General features: G+C 40.8%; 1 protein-coding gene across 2 annotated transcripts in view; it reads left to right on the top strand.

The window, feature by feature from the left end:
- The window catches only part of PKIG (cAMP-dependent protein kinase inhibitor gamma), a 93,284-nt gene that overhangs the window by 35,329 nt on the left and 39,263 nt on the right, over positions 1–18,692 (top strand). The window contains exon 1 of one of the 2 annotated variants that reach the window (XM_044262984.1): positions 5,160–5,269. The exons of the other annotated variant lie outside the window; for it this stretch is intronic. The gene's annotated coding sequence lies outside the window, so the exon portion shown is untranslated. Of the gene's footprint in view, positions 1–5,159; positions 5,270–18,692 lie in introns of those variants that run through there. 2 annotated transcript variants of the gene reach the window in all.

The following is an 18,692-nucleotide window of genomic DNA, read 5'->3' as shown; positions in this document are numbered from 1 at the left end:
AGGAATGATTCAGGTAAAGTGAAACTCTTTCTTTTAACCTCTTCAATGAGTCTAGTCTCACATTTTTTTGCTGTAACAAATGTGCTGAAAATTTTCTGCTGAATTCCTGGACCATCACAAAGCTACTCCTATCCACGGGTGGTTGTCAAAATTATTGTTGTTTCGGGAAAAGATGGTACAACACCCTTTCTGCTATTTTGCTAATGTCACTCCCATATGTTTTTTTAACAAAAAAATGTTTTTTACATGATGAAATTTATCTCACAGAACCCAGGATTTGAGAGAAATATTAGAGGCTTGCACTAATTTTAAGGTTTATTGCTGATTAATTATTATTAACAGCTAAATCTTTTACTGCCTAAAATATTCTGTTTTTTGTCCTCACTTAGCTAAATCTCCAAGTTTTAGAAAAATATTTCTCACATATATTTCAGTTGATAAATACCTTGTTCCTCATATGTGACACTCAGAAGTTAAATATTAGTAATAATTATACATTTTGGCTAATAATAGTATTGTTTTTAAAGATCTGTACTGAATTGGGATTCCCGAGTATAACATTTTCATTTACAGCAAAGTGTAGATTTGAGAGATAGCTATTTTTTACTAATTATCTCAAGCTGGGATGTTAAATCCTAATGGAAGGGTAGGTTTAAGTCTCCTGTATGTTTCCTTTTACCATGTCTGAATATACCCTGTTATTCAAAAGGTCCCAGTCTTTTTTTTTTTTTTAAGATTTTATTTATTTATTTGACAGACAGAGATCACAAGTAGGCAGAGAGGCAGGCAGAGAGAGAGGGGGAAGCAAGCTCCCCATGGGGCAGAGAGCCTGATGTGGGGCTCGATCCCAGGACCCCGGGATCATGACTTGAGCTGAAAGCAGAGGCCCTAACCCACTGAGCCACCCAGGCACCCCCCCCAGTCATTATTTTAATGGTAGTGTAATAAAAGTCTTTACCTTGGCCAAGGTCCTTTGTTCTCAAGCCTTCAAGGATTATTTGCAGTTTCAAAGTAAATTTCAGGGGTTGTATAAGTCTTAAAATATCTTACTTCATTACAATTAAATGGGTCATGAATCTTATCTATCTTGTAAGAATAAGATATAAACAAATTATTTTATTGGGATTTTCAGTGTATTTAGAGTAATCTGTACTTAATGAAACTGATCTTTTCTGTATACTGTTTTGCCAGTCATCTCCCCAATCTTGCCTGAACAGTAAATGTTTAAAAAGAGGCTACACTCTTAAACTTTAGTCTCAAAGAGCTGTAGCAGAGTACAGAATGCAAACGTGAGATATGGTGCTGCTTTGGATTCCCAAGACTTTCCATGTCGGAGGCTGGAGAACTCAGGAGGAGGCTTTTGTAGCAGAGGGGCTAGAAACAACTCTATTTTTCTTGAAGCTGACCAGCTTTCTGCAAGAGACCCCTGTAAAGCCATGAGTCATTAGTAACAATATTTTGGGTCTTTAAATGACCCTCAATATTTTAATACAGCAGAATGAATATATGAGACCTCATTCCATAACGTAGCTATGTTCCTGAAAGAGACACTTTGTTATTTTTGCTATTTAAATTATCATCCTCTCCATTGTATTAGTTCTAATAATTAACTAATTATGGAATACATAGTTAACATTTATGGAAGTAATTACCGTTTGTGGAAGACTTAGTATATTTTATATGCGTAGCTTCCTTTAATCCATATAACAATCCAATACATTAGGTATTCTCTCCATTTTACAAGAGAACTGAGACCTAAACAAGCTGTGTATAATTTGGTTGGTTGGTTAGTTTTGGTAAAGTTCAGATTCTTTTTGCTCTCTGTTTGGCACTCAGTAGTAGGCATTCAGTAAGTTCTTGAGTAATAAATAACTGTGTGAGATACAAAGCCATCTTGTCTTTTGCACAATTCCTTTCTATTTCATTCTTACTGCCATATTTCATATTACTGCCAGTTCAAGCTCGTGTTTCTTCCAGTTTCATCAGTTTGCCTTTTTCTAGCCTCTCTTTACTTCAGTGCATCCTTCTAGTGGGGCTCCTTCTTCCAAAGTTTTGTCTAAATCCTACTTTATACATGTCACTCTGCCATTTAAAATAATTCAGTCATTTTTTAAAAAAGATTTTATTTATTTATTTGTCAGAGAGAATGAGCGCAGGCAGAGGCAGACGGAGAAGCAGGCTCCTTACTGAGCAAGGAGCCCGATGTGGGACTCGATCCCAGGATGCTGGAATCCTGACCTGAGCTGAAGGCAGCTGCTTAACCAACTGAGCCACCCAGGCATCCCAATTTAGTCATTTTTTAAATCACCTATCACCTATGGAATGATAATGGACTTTGGCTTCAAATGGCCCTCAGTAAGAATAAGCACCTAGAGATTTCAATGTATCTCAACTTCAGAACAGTCATCTCCTCTGGTTTTTATTTTCTTTTTTGAAATAAACTGTTGGTGCGCCTGGTTGGTTCAGTGGGTTAAAGCCTCTGCCTTTGGCTCAGGTCATGATCCCGGGGTCATGGGATTGAGCCCCACATTGGGCTCTCTGCTCAGCAGGGACCCTGCTTCCCCCTCTCTCTTTCTGCCTGCATCTTGGCCTATTTGTGATCTCTGTCAAATAAGTAAATAAAACTTAAAAATAAAATAAAATAAACTGTTTCTGGGGCACCTGGATGGCTCAATCAGTTAAGCAGCTGCCTTCAGCTCAGGTCATGATCCCAGGGTCCTGGGATCGAGTCCCTCATCTGGCTCCCTGCTGAACAGAGAGCCCGATGCAGGACTCAATCCCAGAGAGAGAGAGAGAGAGAGAGAAGCGGGCTCCCTGCTGAACAGAGAGCCCGATGCAGGACTCAATCCCAGGACCCTGGGATCATGACCCGAGCTGAAGCAGATGCTTAACTGACTGAGCCTTCCAGGGGCCCCCCATCACTCCTTTCACTCTTGATGTTGATTATCTGTGCCTTTCCTTCTTTCCTTTCTCCCTCTCTCCCTCCCTTCCTTCCTTTTCTTAATCAACCTCACAAGGGTATATCATTTTTCTTAATCTTTTCCAAGATTGTTAAGCTCTCGTTGATAGACCATATTATATAGCAGTATGTGAAAAGGATAATACATCATGACCAAGTTGGTTTTATAACCAAAATGCAAGGTTGGTTCAACACCATAGACTCAATTAGTGTAATTTGCTAACATTAAAAGAGAAGAATCATGATCGTGTGATAAAATTCACCATCCATTCCTGATTAAAACAGTAGCAACAATTTCAGCCCCGTAGGGATAGGTGGAAAATAGGAAGGGAACTTCCTTAACCTGGTGAAGAGAACTATAAAGCATGTACAGCAAACATCATACTTAATGGAGAATTTTCAGTTTGAGGAAGTTTTCACTTGGAGATCAGGAATCAGAGTTGCCCTAATTACTTCTATTTGACATTTGTCAGAAGTTTTATGAGACAAGAAAAATAAAAGCATGGGAAAGGATGAATTAATAACTTACTGTTTCTATGATGCCATGATTATTTATGTAGAAATTATAAAAGATTTCTACAAAGAAATTATTAAAGTTAACAGTTTGTGCAAGTTTGGCGGATACTAAATCAATATAGAAAATCAATTGTATTTCTACATACCAGCTACAAGTAGAAAATTAAATTTTAAAAGATACTTTGTACAGCAACATCAAAAACCACAGGCCTCTAGGCATAAAATTATACAATTTTATTGAGAGACATTAAAGAACACCCACATAAAAGGAAATAGATCTTGTTGTAAATATTAGAAAACTCACTACTACAGAGAGATTTGTTCTTCATAAGACATGGTGTGCTAGTCTAGATTAGAAGGGATTTAAGAACTAAAACCATCAGATTCAAGAAGTAGGGTTCTAGTTGGATCCTAAAAAGAAAAAAGAAAAATCTTCTGTCATCCTTATCCTTCAGCTACCCTGGAGAGACCTACCATTTCCAGTTTTTCATGCATCCTAGAAATATTCCATGTGTATAAAAGTAAATACACATATTTGTTTCTTTCCTTATTATGAAGTAGATAGTGTACTGTTCATATTTTTCTGCATCAGGCTTTGTAAAATATACAGGTTTTTTTGTCTTTTTTTTTTTTTTTTAAGATTTTAGGTATTTATTTGGCAGAGAGAGATCACAAGTAGGCAGAGAGTCAGGCAGAGGAGAGAGGAGGAAGCAGACTTGCTGCTGAGCAGAGAGCCTGATGTGGGCCTCAATCCCAGGACCCTGAGATCATGACCTGAGCCGAAGGCAGAGGCTTTAACCCACTAAGCCATGCAGGCGCCCCCAAATATACGTTTTTTGGAATTATTTTTGTATCATTAAATATCACTGTGTATCTAAATTATTATGGCTGTAGAGGCTTCTTTTGGAAGTACCTTGATTTTATTTAACCTCCCTTTTATGAATGTTTAGATGATTTCTAATCTTTTGCTATAATGAATACATATTTCACATTTTTGGAAGTATGCCTTTCTGATAATTCCCTAAAAGCGGATCTGCCGCGGCAGATGATATGTGAATTTTTTGTATTCATTGCCAAATGATACTATACCAATGTATGACTCTATCAGCAATGGATGAGAATTACTGTTTTTGAACATCAGTGTGTTAGACTTTTTGATCTTCTCCAATGGTAGATGAAAAATAAAATATCAACTAAGGTGAAGTATTTTTCATATAGTTAGAGCCATATGTATTTACATCTCTCTAAATTCCCTGTTCATATTCTGAGCTTATTTCCTCCTTAGGTTGTTGGTCTTTGTCTTACCAATTTCTAGAAACTCTTTGTAGATTAAGGAAATAGGCTATTCGTGCTATGAAATGTAATTTTTCCCAGTTTGATTTGTGATTTTTACTTCACTGGTCATGATTTTTGCCACGCAAAATATTTTTATTTGTATACAGTAAAATTTATCACTCTTTTCTTTAATGACTTCTGGGTTTCATTTCATACTTGGAATGGCCTTCCACATTGTGAGGCTACAAAGCATTGTGTTGTGTATTTTTCTAATACTTATGTAGTTTGATATTTTTGCATTTAAATCTGTAGATCCATTGGAAGTTGTTTTTTGTGTGTGTGATGTCTTAAGAATTTGCTTATTAACCTTACCTTTCTCAGGCAGATGGAGTGATGAATTTTGACTTCGGGTGAGAGAAGTCTGAGAGAGTCTTGGTCGTCTTTTAGGGTATGGAATTCCTTTCACTCAGAGGAACTGGAACGAGCACCTGAAGCCAGAGCTCCCTTTTCCCACAGCAGGTGGGAAAAATAGTTTTAAACTGAATGCTTTTCCGGTGTTACATTTCATTTCTCAAAACTTTCCATTACTGCAGTACTAGGAGGCCTCATGGCGTTACAATTTTGATTCGCTTTTATTCCATGTTAAAGTGGCTGTTTTCAAAAAAAAAAAAAAAAGTGGCTGTTTTCTAAAAACAAACAAACAAACAAGCAGTAAAGTGGCTGTTTTTTGATGTCACAAAAGGGCACAGCTTCATTTCATTTTTAAGCTCTCTCTAAACTGTGATGTAGTATGAGTCACAGTGCATTCTAGTCATTATTTTTATGATTATTGCTTCCAAGGGCTTTCCTTTGTGACTGTGTTTATCTGGTCCCAAATCCACCCCCTCCAGTGATCTTTCTTTAACTTTCTGTAACTCTCCATCCCCCTATCACTTTATATAAAAGACAGGTTGTGAGCACAGGAGGACTCACACCTTCTTGATCATGATATCACATTCCTGTCATTGTTCCAGCATAAGTCTTACAGAATCTTCCAAACCTTTGAAATTCATTTCAAACTTAGCAGTGGAAATAAAGAGAATTAGAAATCATTTTTCTTCACTGGGACTTGTGGTCCTGAGCATGAATACTGCTGTGCTACTTGGTTTTGAATGGACAATAGTAACTTTGACCAAGTGAAGCTCTTAAGAAAATATATTACAGCATCATTTAAAAATAACTCATCTCTCCACTCTAAAGACACGGTTTCCATCTTTTTGTGGGTTTTTTTTTTCCTGTTCATCTACACTCATTTATTAGGTGCCTTCTGTTTTGCCTGGCATTTGTGCTAGGGTAGTGTGTCTACGGAGATGAGTAAAATACTTTCTCCATCAGCTAAGGGAGACAGAAATATCACATGTAACGATAATGTACTATGCTGGGTTCTATAATAGAGATGCTTATTGGTGGCATATCATATTGGTCAGGGTTCTTCAGAGCAAAGGACAAAATCCAATCCAGCTGGTTTAAGTAGGAAGATAGTTTGCAGAATTGGGGGTTGGGGGGGGGGGCTAATAGATCTGGGCTTAAATGTTTACCCAGATGGAAACAAAGCAATCAGGGATGATATTTCCAGAAGAAATGCCCAGCCACACTGAGAGGGATTGTTGTAGGGAAAACACAACTGCTGCCTTGACTCACTTCTTCAGCACATGTGGCATTAGATACTGGACATTAGAAGCTATGCTCCAGGGCGCCTGGGTGGCTCAGTGGGTTAAGCCTCTGCCTTCGGCTCAGGTCACGATCTCAGGGTCCCAGGCTCGGGTTCTCTGCTCATCAGGGAGCCTACTTCCCCTCTCTGCCTCTGCCTGCCTCTCTGCCTACTTGTGGCCTCTCTCTGTGTCAAATAAATAAATAAAATCTTTAAAAAAAAAAAAAAAGAAAGAAAGAAAGAAAAAAGAAACTATGCTCCAGAACAGCCCTGGAATATGAGCTTAAAATGGACTTGAAGGTCTCCAGTGCAATAAGAAGCAGTAAACCCAATTCCTGATCTGTATATTCGTCATGCCCCTCGTGGGTCTGGAGGAGCAACTTACTGAGCTTGGAATAGCTTTGCCTTCAATTTGAACTTCACTTCAGATGACTGTAGGTGATTATTTTGAAAACTCTTTCAACATTTCATGCTATTGGCGACCAGCATCCCATCCTTTAGTGCAGGAATTGGCAAATAGTAGCCTGCCGCTTGTTTTGGTAAATGTAGTGTTCCTGCAATACACTAGATGCATCTGTTTACACACTGTTTATGGCTCCTTAAAGAGGCGGACAGTTGTAACAGGGATAACTTGCTGGGCAAGTTCCTTATCAGTTCCTTGTTCAGAAAGATACTCCCCAAGTAAGAGCATCCCGAGGGCCTGGGCCAGCAGTCAGTGCCCCGCCTTTCATAATGGGCCTCTTGGAGCTCCTGGAGTTAGACGATGTTCTCAACAAGGTTCCTTTCAGACCTTCCAGCCCTTTCTGTCACAAGCCTCGGTTGGCAAGCAGGAGTTCATCGGCGCAGGGTTCGAGCTGAAGGCTTGTCTTTATCGCTCCATTCCAAAGGGCCTATTTGGCTCAACGTCTGTAATTAAATTTTATTTTATTTTGTTTTATTTTGCCTTTTGCTCTGTTAAGTGCCTCTTCTAGTCCTTAGCTTCAGATGATGTTATCTCCAGCTCACAGAGGATTCTATTGTTAGACATCCAGTAAACTCTCTGCCAAAACATATGGATAATTTGGGGATATGGCCAGAAACTAATGGATGCTGGCGAGTGCTTGCAAGATCAGTCTTCCCTATATGTTAAGCCAGATGAAATCAGAATTATCCTCTGTGATATTTGCACAATATGGAGTTAGTACAGAGAAGTAGTTAGGCTGCAAAAGAATTGTAGGGACTGTAATTCAGGTATGACTTTGTTCTCTTCTTTGAGCCCATGTAATATACTTAGTTCACACTGAAGGCTTTTGTTTTTAATGCCCTGTCTTACAAGGCCGTATTGTCATAGGGTCCATGGAATGGAGAATTTCCAGTATTATTGTCCCATCTGATTTTCTTCTTTCAGATTCACACTATTAATGAGCCTTTCAGTCAGCTTCTTCTGGTTTCTGTCTAATTTGTTGCTGCTTAAATTAATCTTCAAGCACATCATCTTTCTCTTTGTTTTCCTTACTGGGACTTTTTAGAAACTTCAGCATCAGTTTGTACAGAGTCATTTTATCTCTGGGCCAACAGCCTCAGTCCTCCCCAAGGCGGGAGGGAAGAATCCCTTTTATCTTCTGCAAGCCTGTTCTTTTAAAGACTGCTCTGCTTCAGGCCTGGAATCTTTTCCTGGCTAAGAATTTTCATCTGTGGACACAATAGCTTCTTTGCAGCTCTGCATAAATAATCATCTCTGTTGGTTAGAAATCATGGCATTGGTGCACATTAGTTTGAGGTTACCTTTAGTTCTGTGGGCTAATAGCCTTGTTCTTGATCTCATCTTTTATTGTACTGAAATCCACTGGATGTCTGCCTACCATCGACCTGTCAGAAGCAATATGATCCGTCATGGGAAATGAGAAGAAAGCTCTGGGGTCCTTTCTCTTTGGTTTTCCCATCAAAGATTTGGAAGAAGGGCTGTGGCTGAGGAGCCCAGAGGCTGCCCAGGGCATTTCCATCCCACAGGATCTTGCCCCCTTCCCTCTCCTCTCCATCTTGCTTTATTAAAGATCCTCCTTTTTCTTTCCGATTTGATTTCCCTTTTCTTGGTATGTGTTGCCCAAAGGAACTTAAAAATAGCTTTTTATATTTTTTCTTTTTATAGAATACTATATTTTTATTACAAAAAGAGTGCTTTGCGGAAAACATTTAAAATGCCAACAAACTAGGGCTCCTGCGGTGGCTCAGTTGGTTAAGTGTCTGCCTTCAGCTCAGGTCATGATCTCAGGGTCCTGGGATCCAGCCCCGCATCCAGCTTGCTGCTCAGTGGGGACTCTGCTTCTCCCTCTGCCTCTGTGCTCTCTCTCACTCTCGCTTGCTCTCAAGAAATAAAATCTCTAAAAATGTTTTTTTTAAGATTTTCTTTCTTTATTTGACAGACAGAGATCACAACTAGACAGAGAGGCAGGCAGAGCGAGAAAGGAGGAAGCAGGCTCCCCACCGAGCAGAGAGCCCGATGCGGGGCTCGATCCCAGGACTCTGGGATCATGACCACAGCCGAAGGCAGAGGCTTTAACCCACTGAGTCACCCAGGTGCCCCTAAAATTTTTTTTAAAAAATGAAATAAAATGCCAACAAACCAAAAGAAGAAAATAAAAATTACCTGCAGTGTTACTACTAGGTTCCTCAGTTATTTTTTTATGAAGAATTTTTCTTTACAACCATGAGCCCCTATTATATACACTATATTATATATATAATATAATATTTAGAGAGACTATTTTTCTCATGCTGTGAGATACTCTTCTATAGCATCACATGGTAACTGCATAGTATGCCATTCTGCAGGTGTACCAAAATGTATTTGCCACTCGCTAATTGTGCACTGTGAGTCAGCACCCTGAGTCCAGTCTTTGCAAACATCCCCATAATGATCTCTCGCAGGATTAAAGCCCTAGAAGTCATATGACCTGGTTAAAGGGCATGTATACATATTTTTTAATCAGTAAACTTTATTTTTTAGACTAGTTTTAGGTTCAAGTAAAACAGAGCACAAAGTACAGAAAGTTCCCATATTCCACACCCCCCTCCTGGGGGGGAGGTGTTTTAAGGATTTCAGTACATGTTATCAAATTGCGTTTTAGGACTGTTAGTACTATTTTTCATTCCTAACCACCATTTTCCCGGATCTCCACAACACTGGGTGTTATCATTCAAAAGAAATCCTTGATGAGGTATGTTTAGAGGAGAATACCTTCTCCAATCACCTTAAGACTGATTTTTTTTTCTTCTGAAATTCATTTTTATGTTATTCATCCCATTACAATTTTTTTTAAAGATTTTATTTATTTATTTGACAGAGAGAAATCACAAGCAGATGGAGAGGCAGGCAGAGAGAGTGAGGGAAGCAGGCTCCCTGCCGAGCAGAGAGCCCGATGCGGGACTCGATCCCAGGACCCCGAGATCATGACCTGAGCCGAAGGCAGTAGCTTAACCCACTGAGCCACCCAGGCGCCCTCCCATTACTATTTTTTACGGTGGGTGATGGCAAAGTTCCACCAACCTTCCTTCCTTTGCCAATTTAACAAAAATTAGAAAAGTAAATACTTGTACGTAAAAATAAACACCAATATAGAACAGAAAGATATAAGCAAAAAAGGATGGGGGAGAGTCTCCCTCCTCACTTACCCAGCTTTCTCCTGAAAGCCAGCCTCCCTCCCTCCCTCCCTCCCTCCCTTTCTTTCTTTCTTTCTTTCCAGATTTTCTTTATTTATTTGACAGAGAGAGATAGTGAGAGAGGGAACACAAGCAGGGGGAGTGGGAGAGGGAGAAGCAGGGAGCCCTATGCGATGCAGGGCTCCATCCCAGGGTCCTGGGATCCTGACCTGAGCCAAACACAGACACTTAATGACTGAGCTACCCAGGCGCCACCACTGCTTCATTACTTGAGAGGTTTTTAGTAATTGTGGTGATTACCTCCAAAATTGTAAATAAGATTCACACACACACACACACACATTTTTTCTTTATTTGTGATTTTAGACAGTTAACTTTAAAGTAGCTTTGTATCATTAAATGGCAAATGTCTTTAAACCTTCTGGTGCTTATCTTATCTTGCCGGACTTGTGCTTGTTTGACCTCAGAAAACTTCCCATGCGGGCTTTTAAGCTCAGGCATGCATTTGACATATTTGCTAGGGTGATGGCAGGAAGGTTTGGGGATATTTAATCCATCATGTTGGCTGAAATGGCAGTCAGTCCTGATGCCTTCGCTGTCTCTGATTCTCCTCTGTAAAAGATAAATTAGCATCCGTTCATTATACTCTCCCTTCTTTCCTCCCTCTACCTTCCTACATTCAGATGAGATAGATGCTATTATTGTCTTCATTTTACAAATGAGATCTCAGAATTCAGAGAGATCAAGTGATTTGCCTGAGATCACATAGCTTGTTAAGTGCGGGAGGGAGCTAGGATTTTTTCCCAAGTGCATCTGATTTCAACACCCAAGCTTATCCTGGTGCTACATTAACATATTCTCTCCACTCTATCCTTCAAGGCTATTACCTCCTCTGCCCCTCCTGTGTCTGGCACGGGCTGTCATTTTCCCTGGGAGTTTAGGAAAAGGTAGGTAGGTCTGTATTTTGATGTTGGCTACAGGACTTAACAAGCTGTAAATTACCAAGTCATCATGCCCTTGAATGTAAGCATTTACAACAAGATGGTTTTCAGAAGAAACGAGACAGTCTCGTGTGAAAGTTCTTATGTAACGCAAACAGCAGGCATGATTATTTCAGAACTCAATAAATATTTGCTGATCTAACAATGCAAACCAGCAATGTGGATTGTAGGTTTCTTTTAGCATAGATGAGTTTTCAGAACAATCTCGGTTTGTCAATTCCTTTTTCTTAAAGTGGCATTTAAAAAAATATCCATGGTTACTGTTTATTAAGGAAAAGAACTCTTGTTTTTTTGTTTTGTTTTGGCTTGGTTTGGATTTTGGAGATATTTGTACGCAGACACAGGGAACTCAAAGGCCACAGAATAGCAGGCTGGCTATTTAAAATGGCCCCAGGGGGGTGCCTGGGTGGCTCAGTGGGTTAAAGCCTCTGCCTTAGGCTCAGGTCATGATTTCAGGGTCCTGGGATCGAGCCCCGCATCAGGCTCTCTGCTCAGTAGGGAGTCTGCTTCCCCCTCTCTCTCTCTGCCTGCCTCTCTGCCTACTTGTAATCTCCATCTGTCAAATAAATAAATAAAATCTTTAAATAAATAAATAAATAAATAAAATAAAATGGCCCCAGGATCTTTAAAAAAAAAAAAAAAATGGGGCACCTGGGTGGCTCAGTCAGTTAAGTGGCTGCTTGCAGCTCAGGTCATGATCCCAGAATCTTGGGATCGAGCCCCTGCTCAGCAGAGAGCGTGCTTCTCCCTCTCCCTCTGCCTGCCACTCTGCCTACGTGTGTCCTCTCTCTGTCTGTCAAGTGAATAAATAAAATATTTTTTAAAATAACAAACAAACAAATAAATAAGTAAATAAAATAGCCCCAGGGGCACCTGAGGTACTCGGTCATTAAGTGTCTGTCTTTGGCTCAGGTCATGATCTCAGGGTCCTGGGATGGAGCCCCACATGGGACTCCCTGCTTGGCGGCAAACCTGCTTTTCCCTCTCCCACTCCCCCTGCTTGTGTTCCCTCTCTCACTGTGTCTCTCTCTGTCCAATAAATAAATAAAATCTTTAAATAAAATAAAATAAACGGCCCCAGTGCCCTGGCCTCTTGTTGATTTCCTCTGCTGTACTCTGTATTCATGTCACTCATTTCCACCTGTTGTTCCATTTGTAGGTAGTGAGTCCTAGGGCCAAAAAGGAAGTTGAGGGGTGAGGTTAGTCTGAAATGTACGGTCTGACTTATCCCACCCTATTGTAGCTGCCTGTTGTCTTTTCTTCCCTCAGTTAACTATAAATCAGTACAGAGATCCCATTGCATTGTTTATACCTTCAGGATTTTGTGTATTATGTTTATAAATCAATGAATGTCAGCAGTGTTCTTATATTTTCTGCATAAACTGCAAGGTGACTTGGGGTACCCATTGTCAACAACAAGCAATGACCGTCAATGCTGTTATAGTCTCCCTATAGTGAATGTCCCAGAGGTGGCCTCCAGAGAGGTCTGCAGACCCTTTGAAATGATACACATTTTCCAAAGAGCAGGATCTTAGCTTTCATCACATCCTCAAAGGAATATGTGACCTAAAATGAGTTCGCAACGCCACACAAATTGTGAAAAGCTTTTCAGTGGTATGGAAGAGTAGTCGAGTTAATTTATTTTTGTGCTCACATACATATCAGTTTGTTCCTTGATAAATAAGTATCCCTCTTGATAAACAAACCATATAAACTCTGATGTGTTAGCACTTTAAGATCTAGATAAGATCAGCTTGACCCCTTGTTTCTAGCCATGTTGAAATCTGAGGTTTCCCCCAAGATTCTGCAGGTTCCTAGGGGGTGAAGGTGTTCTCTGGGTCATCTCTGCCTCCTCTTCCTCTGTTTCTCAGCCTATCAGTTCAAAATTGAAACTTGGTCCTTTCCTGGTTTCCGCCAAGAACAAGGAATACACTCACAAAAAGGATTTTAATTGTTACCAGCTTTGCTGGTGATTTGGGAACCCCAGACCCTGGACCTCTGGCATCTCCCTGGGTCTTTGCTCCTTCCCCTTCTTTTATTCCTCACCGATTCCCCCTGGAATTCAGTTCTTCTTTATTTATCGTGCAGAGCAACTTGGCAACCTTTGGCTTTTATTTCTGTTGGGTTTTTTTGCATGGCTGAACTCAAAAAGGCGGCTGGTAGCTAAAAGGGCCTCATATTTGACAGTCTTTCTCTTTAGAAGGCAGATGTGGCTATACAGATTTTCTCTCATTTTATATTTATAAATATAAAATATAAAAAATTTATAAATATAAAATATTAAAAATATATATGTATATTTTAGCATCCTTTTAAATTTCTTGAATCCATCTGAGTAAATTCTATAGGTCTGAGTTCTTATTAAAAATCTCTCTGACTTCACTGTGAATGCAGGCCTTTGCAGTGGGGTAGGACCCATAAGCCCACTGAAGATCTTGCTCCTTCATAGCACAAAAGAGGAGGAACATTTTTAGTTTGAGATCTACTAAACTAATTTCCCTCACTGTCCCATAAACCGAGTTTTCTTCTCCAAGTTTCTTTTACTTTTTCTTCATGTTCTTTTTTTTTTTAATTTATTTGACACAGAGAGCAAGAGAGCACAAGCAGAGGAAGTAGTAGAGAGAGAGGGAGAAGCAGGCTCTCAACTGAACAGAGAGCCCAGATGTGGGGCTCGAGAGAGACCCTGAGACCCTGAGAGATCATGACCTGAGCCGAAGGCAGGCACTTAACCAACTTAGTCACCCAGGCGCCCCTTCATATTCTTTTTTTTTTAGTAGTAATATATTTATTTTTGATGACTATGACATCAGTATGAATTTTATAAAAATTAGACCAATGTGGAAGTACACAATTTAGTTAATGAAAGCCCTCCCCCATAATCCTGCTGTCCAGATATGGCCTCTGATAACAATTTGGTTTCTTGTGTATCCTTTTAGACATGTAAATGCGTATAGCAAACAGTAAAACCCTATGAGCCACGTGCTGTGCTCTGTCTCATTAAATCTTCACAGTATCTCCGAGAGGGGGCCTCCTGTTTACCAAAAAGTAAACTTAAGGCTTATAGCTAACCGATGACTTGCCTAAACATATTTCCATACTTGCTTTTGTAAGCAGCCTGCAGTAAATAAAAATGTATCTCACCATTGTTCTTGTCTGATTATCTCCAAATAACAAATTTCCAGAACTGTAATGCTTGGTCAAAAAGTGTGTAGTCTGAAACTTCTGGTTCGTTTTGAGGGAGGTAGTTAAGCGCAAAGGCTTTGTGGTCCTACAGTGTTGTAGTCATAACAGTGTTCATATTCCCACTGCCATTTGCTGGCCACTCATTAGACTTAAAACTGTGCCTCAGTTTGCTCATCTGTAGAATGGGATAATAACAAAGCTCATACGGCTGTGAGGACTGAATGAGATGACACATGTAACATCTGTGGCTAGTACCCAGCACATAGGAAGAAAGCAGTACATTTGACAAACCTGGTCCCTGCTCCTATAAAGCTGACATTTTAGTGCAGGTGGTAGGGAATGGCAGTGAGGATGAACAGTACACAAATTAGTGAATAAGAAAAATAGCAGTGCTGTGCAGACAATTAAAAGAAAGTGATCTGGGGCACCAGGTCATGATCTCTCAGGATCCTGAAATCGAGTCCTGCATCAGGTTCCATGCTCAGTGAGGAGTCTGCTTCTCCCCCCCCCCAGACTCTCCCCCCACTTGGGTGCTTGCTCTCTCAAATAAATAAATAAAATCTTTTAAAAAGGAAAGTGATGTGATAGGTAGTTGGGTAGTTACCTTAGGTGGAGTGGGGTGGAGAAGTCCCCAAGAGGTGACATTTTAGCTAAGGTCTGAATGATGAGGAAATTGTTTAAATTCCTAGTAGACTCATGGGATCAAAATTACATGCATTAAAGTCTTTAGTCACATATTGCCCAAATATTACCAACTGACCAGCAAAATATTTCTAAAATAATTTACATCCCCTCTCTATATAAACACCCTTCTTTCCTTCACCCTTTTACCACTTTTACTTTTCTCCGGATTTTTTAAAAAGTGGGTTTAATCTAGGGGCACCTGGGTGGCTCAGTCATTAAGCGTCTGCCTTCAGCTCTGGTCATGATCCCGAAGTCCTGGGATCAGGCCCCAGGTCGGGCTCCACGCCGGTGGGAAGCCTGCTTCTTCCTCTCCCACTCCCCCTGCTTCTGTTTCCTCTCTCATGTTCTCTCTCTGTGTCAAATAAATAAGTAAATTAAATCTTTGGGGGGGAAAAGTGGGGTTAATCTAAAGATTATCTTGGAGACATTCCATGTTTGTCTTCTAAAGAGCTTCGTTAGCAGGGGCTAAAAATAAGGAAACAAGTTGGTCCCTTGGAGGAATCTCTTAATCATCCAGCATCACCCCCTGTACTCTAAACCTTTCTTCTCACTCAGCGCCCTTTCTCTCTGCACCAGTTCCTGCCCAATGGGGCGATGGGACTGGAGGCCGCCAGCACGTTAGCGGGGGCCTGCATGTCGATTACCATCCACATCTCCCTTTCGGAATGAGCAGTGCCTGGCTCAGGGGAGGCAGCTGATCAGCATTGCCTTTGCTGTAAAAAACAAGGCAGCATTTGGAGGTACGCTGGTTTTTCCAAACAAATGCGTTGGCAAGGGTACCGTAACCTTTTGTGTGTTGAAACGGTGTGGAAGGCTCTGTACGTCTTTTTGTTCCAATCAAACAAACCCCTTCCTGGGTGGCACACGCTGGGGGCAGCGGCATTGCGGGCACCCTCGGTGTGTAGTGCCTCCTCTGTTTGCCTGTAACGTGGATCTGGTTGCATAGCGTTTGTGGATCTGTTCTGTGGGGCCTTTTATCGTCTTAGAACTGTCGTCAGAAACATTCCTTTTGCAGGGCTTGACTGGGGCTCAGCGTCATTACGGTGATCGAGTACCTGTGAAACTACAGAGCTCATGCGGATACTGTTTTAATTTGTCTTATTTTTAAAATGTACGCATGTATTAGAATTTAATCTCTGATTCTAGCCTGAAAGAAAATGATACTATGTAGTTTAAGCTCCTAGGCAAATGGATTAAAAGTCGCTTGTTCCTAAAATGTGATTTCTTTTTATGATCTTGATTTTTTTTTTTTAACTCCGCAATTTAAATAAAACATCCTAAGGGCAACACGAAGGGGCCCGGGGGCGGCGTGGGGAGGGAGTGTGTTTGATGAAATTGTCCAGGAGCAAAGCATGGCTCACTTGCAACCCAGAGATTTGTCATCCAAATATGTGCAGATTGCTGGTCCTATAAATAGTTTGAACTCGAGTAAACAGCTCCTTCCCCCTAGCTGCTGCTTGGCCATTGTTCAGATGCCAGAACAGCCAGGGAACAGGCTTTCAAGCCAAGCTCATGGCCCTTGGGCCCAGCTCTTAGTCTGCTTCTTTGCCAAGCATGGCCATCAGCTACCCAGGGTTGGAGATGACCAGAGGACAGACATTCAAGCCCTTCAGTTCCCCACTTTGGGCTCCCCCCCCCGCCCCCGCCTGTCAAACAGCTTTAGGAACTGCTCTGCTCTTGAGTAGCACCAATCCAAGCTTCCTGGCAACTATCAAAAGCCCTGGGGCCACATGGCCACTGATGTAAGTAGATTTAGGAGGTGGAGACCTACTTTTTTTTTCCAGGGCCAACGCATGCCTGGCTCATTCCCTTCTTTTGGAGCCGAGAAACGTGGCACCGATTGTCAGAACTGCTGCAGGCTGCCCCTGCCAGCCGCCCATCTCTCTCTGCCAGGAAGACAGGCTGCTGACATTTTAAGAACCCCTTTGAGGACTCGAGTAAAATGCTGACCTTAGAGCAACTAAGGACACTCCATGGTTCATTACTATATTTCCTTTGGAAAAAATAAGTCTCTTTTTAAAATTCCTGCTTCAGCTGCATTCATTTACAGTGACTCTTATGTCACATGCCTCTGAGGAGGTTATGAAAACAGCATTTTGTTGTAGAGGGGACAGATGATGGGCATGACAGAGAAGTCCTGAGTTAAGGAACGGGAAACCTGGACGCTTCAGCAAGTTACCTGACTTTCAGCTTTCATTCTTCATCTGTCAGGTAGAAATCATTCCGTCTTTCCCGCTTCATGGATAGGATGACAAAATGGATGCAGAAGGACATTCTGGAGCCCAAACCAGTGGGCTGTGAAGGAGAGATAGGGTAGTGGAAAGAGTCTTAAGCTTGGCCTTCTGCCCTGTAACCTCAAGCATGTGACTGATGTGTCTCTCACCCTTAATCTTACCATCTGTAAAATGGGAATATGATATTAGTCTTCCAACAGTGTTATAAAGATTAGAAATAACATATATAAAGCACTGACAAATGGTAGATAAATTATTAAACTGCAGTAATAATTATTATTACATTTAATGTGGAGATGCTCACTCTGGGTTATTCAGGATTCTTTACCTGGAGAAACAGATTCAGTTTGTAAGTGTCGAGATTAGCAAAAGGCCCAGCTAAAAGCTGATGGCAATAACTAATAAAAATAGATAATATTTTCTAAAAATCATAGTATATGAACATCAGTTGAAAAAACTGCAAGTCCAAAAAGGCATCAGTTTCCTGCTTACCCCCTCACCTGAGGTGACATCCGCTTTTAACCCTCCATTTTCTTTCTTTTCTTTTTTTTTTTTTTTTTTTTAAGTGATCTCTACACCCTTGGGGCTTGAACTCACAACCCTAAGATCAAGAGTCGCATGCTGCACTGACCGAGCCGGCCAGGCGCCCTCCCCACCCCTTCCATTTCCTTTTTTTTTTTTTTAAGATTTTATTTATTTATTTGACAGAGAGAGATCACAGGTAGGCAGAGAGGCAGGTAGAGAGAAGAAGGAGGAAGCAGGCTCCCTGCTGAGCAGAGAGCCCGATGCGGGACTCGATCCCAGGATCCCGAGATCATGACCTGAGACGAAGGCAGTGGCTTAACCCACTGAGCCACCCAGGCGCCCCAATAATTTTTAAAATTTTTGTTTTAGTCAAAATGGCACATGCACATAGGTTTGCTTTATTCTTTTTAAGATCAAATATCTTTATAAACTTGCACTGAAAACCGCTGTCTCCTGCTCCCACTGTCCCCTGCCTCCTGCCCTGCCTCCTGCCCTGGTCCCAAGAGGATACACTTTTGATCCTCCTGGCTGTTTGTTCTGTTACTTCCATATATCCAAATAATATGCTTAAACAGCTCTCTCTCTCTGTGAACATTTTCTTATGGAAATTTTCAAACATGGACAATATTTGAATAATCTAATGAGCCAGCTTCAAGAATCACGACCTGCCTTGTTTCATCTATGCCTGTGGCCACTTTTCCCCCCTGCTACTGGATAATTTTGGAGTAAGTTTTAAATATCATATCATTTCATTAATAGCTACTTTAGCGTATATCTCTAAAAGAACAAGGACTGCTTTTTTAAAACGTAATTACACTACCATTATCACACATCAAATAATTAATAATCCCTTATTACTTGCAGAAATCGCTGATCACGTATATTTTCACTCAGATGCAGACTAGGAGCACACACTACCATATACTGCTTTTTCTTCGTTTTTTAGTTTTAGGTGTTACCTTTGGACCTGCTAGGATGGAGCAGGG

The sequence above is a fragment of the Neovison vison genome, chromosome 8 (genome assembly GCF_020171115.1).
Source record: "Neovison vison isolate M4711 chromosome 8, ASM_NN_V1, whole genome shotgun sequence".
NCBI classification, from domain to species: domain Eukaryota; kingdom Metazoa; phylum Chordata; class Mammalia; order Carnivora; family Mustelidae; genus Neogale; species Neogale vison.
Note: the sequence above shows the minus strand (reverse complement) of the source record. Positions and strands in the feature narration are given on the sequence as shown.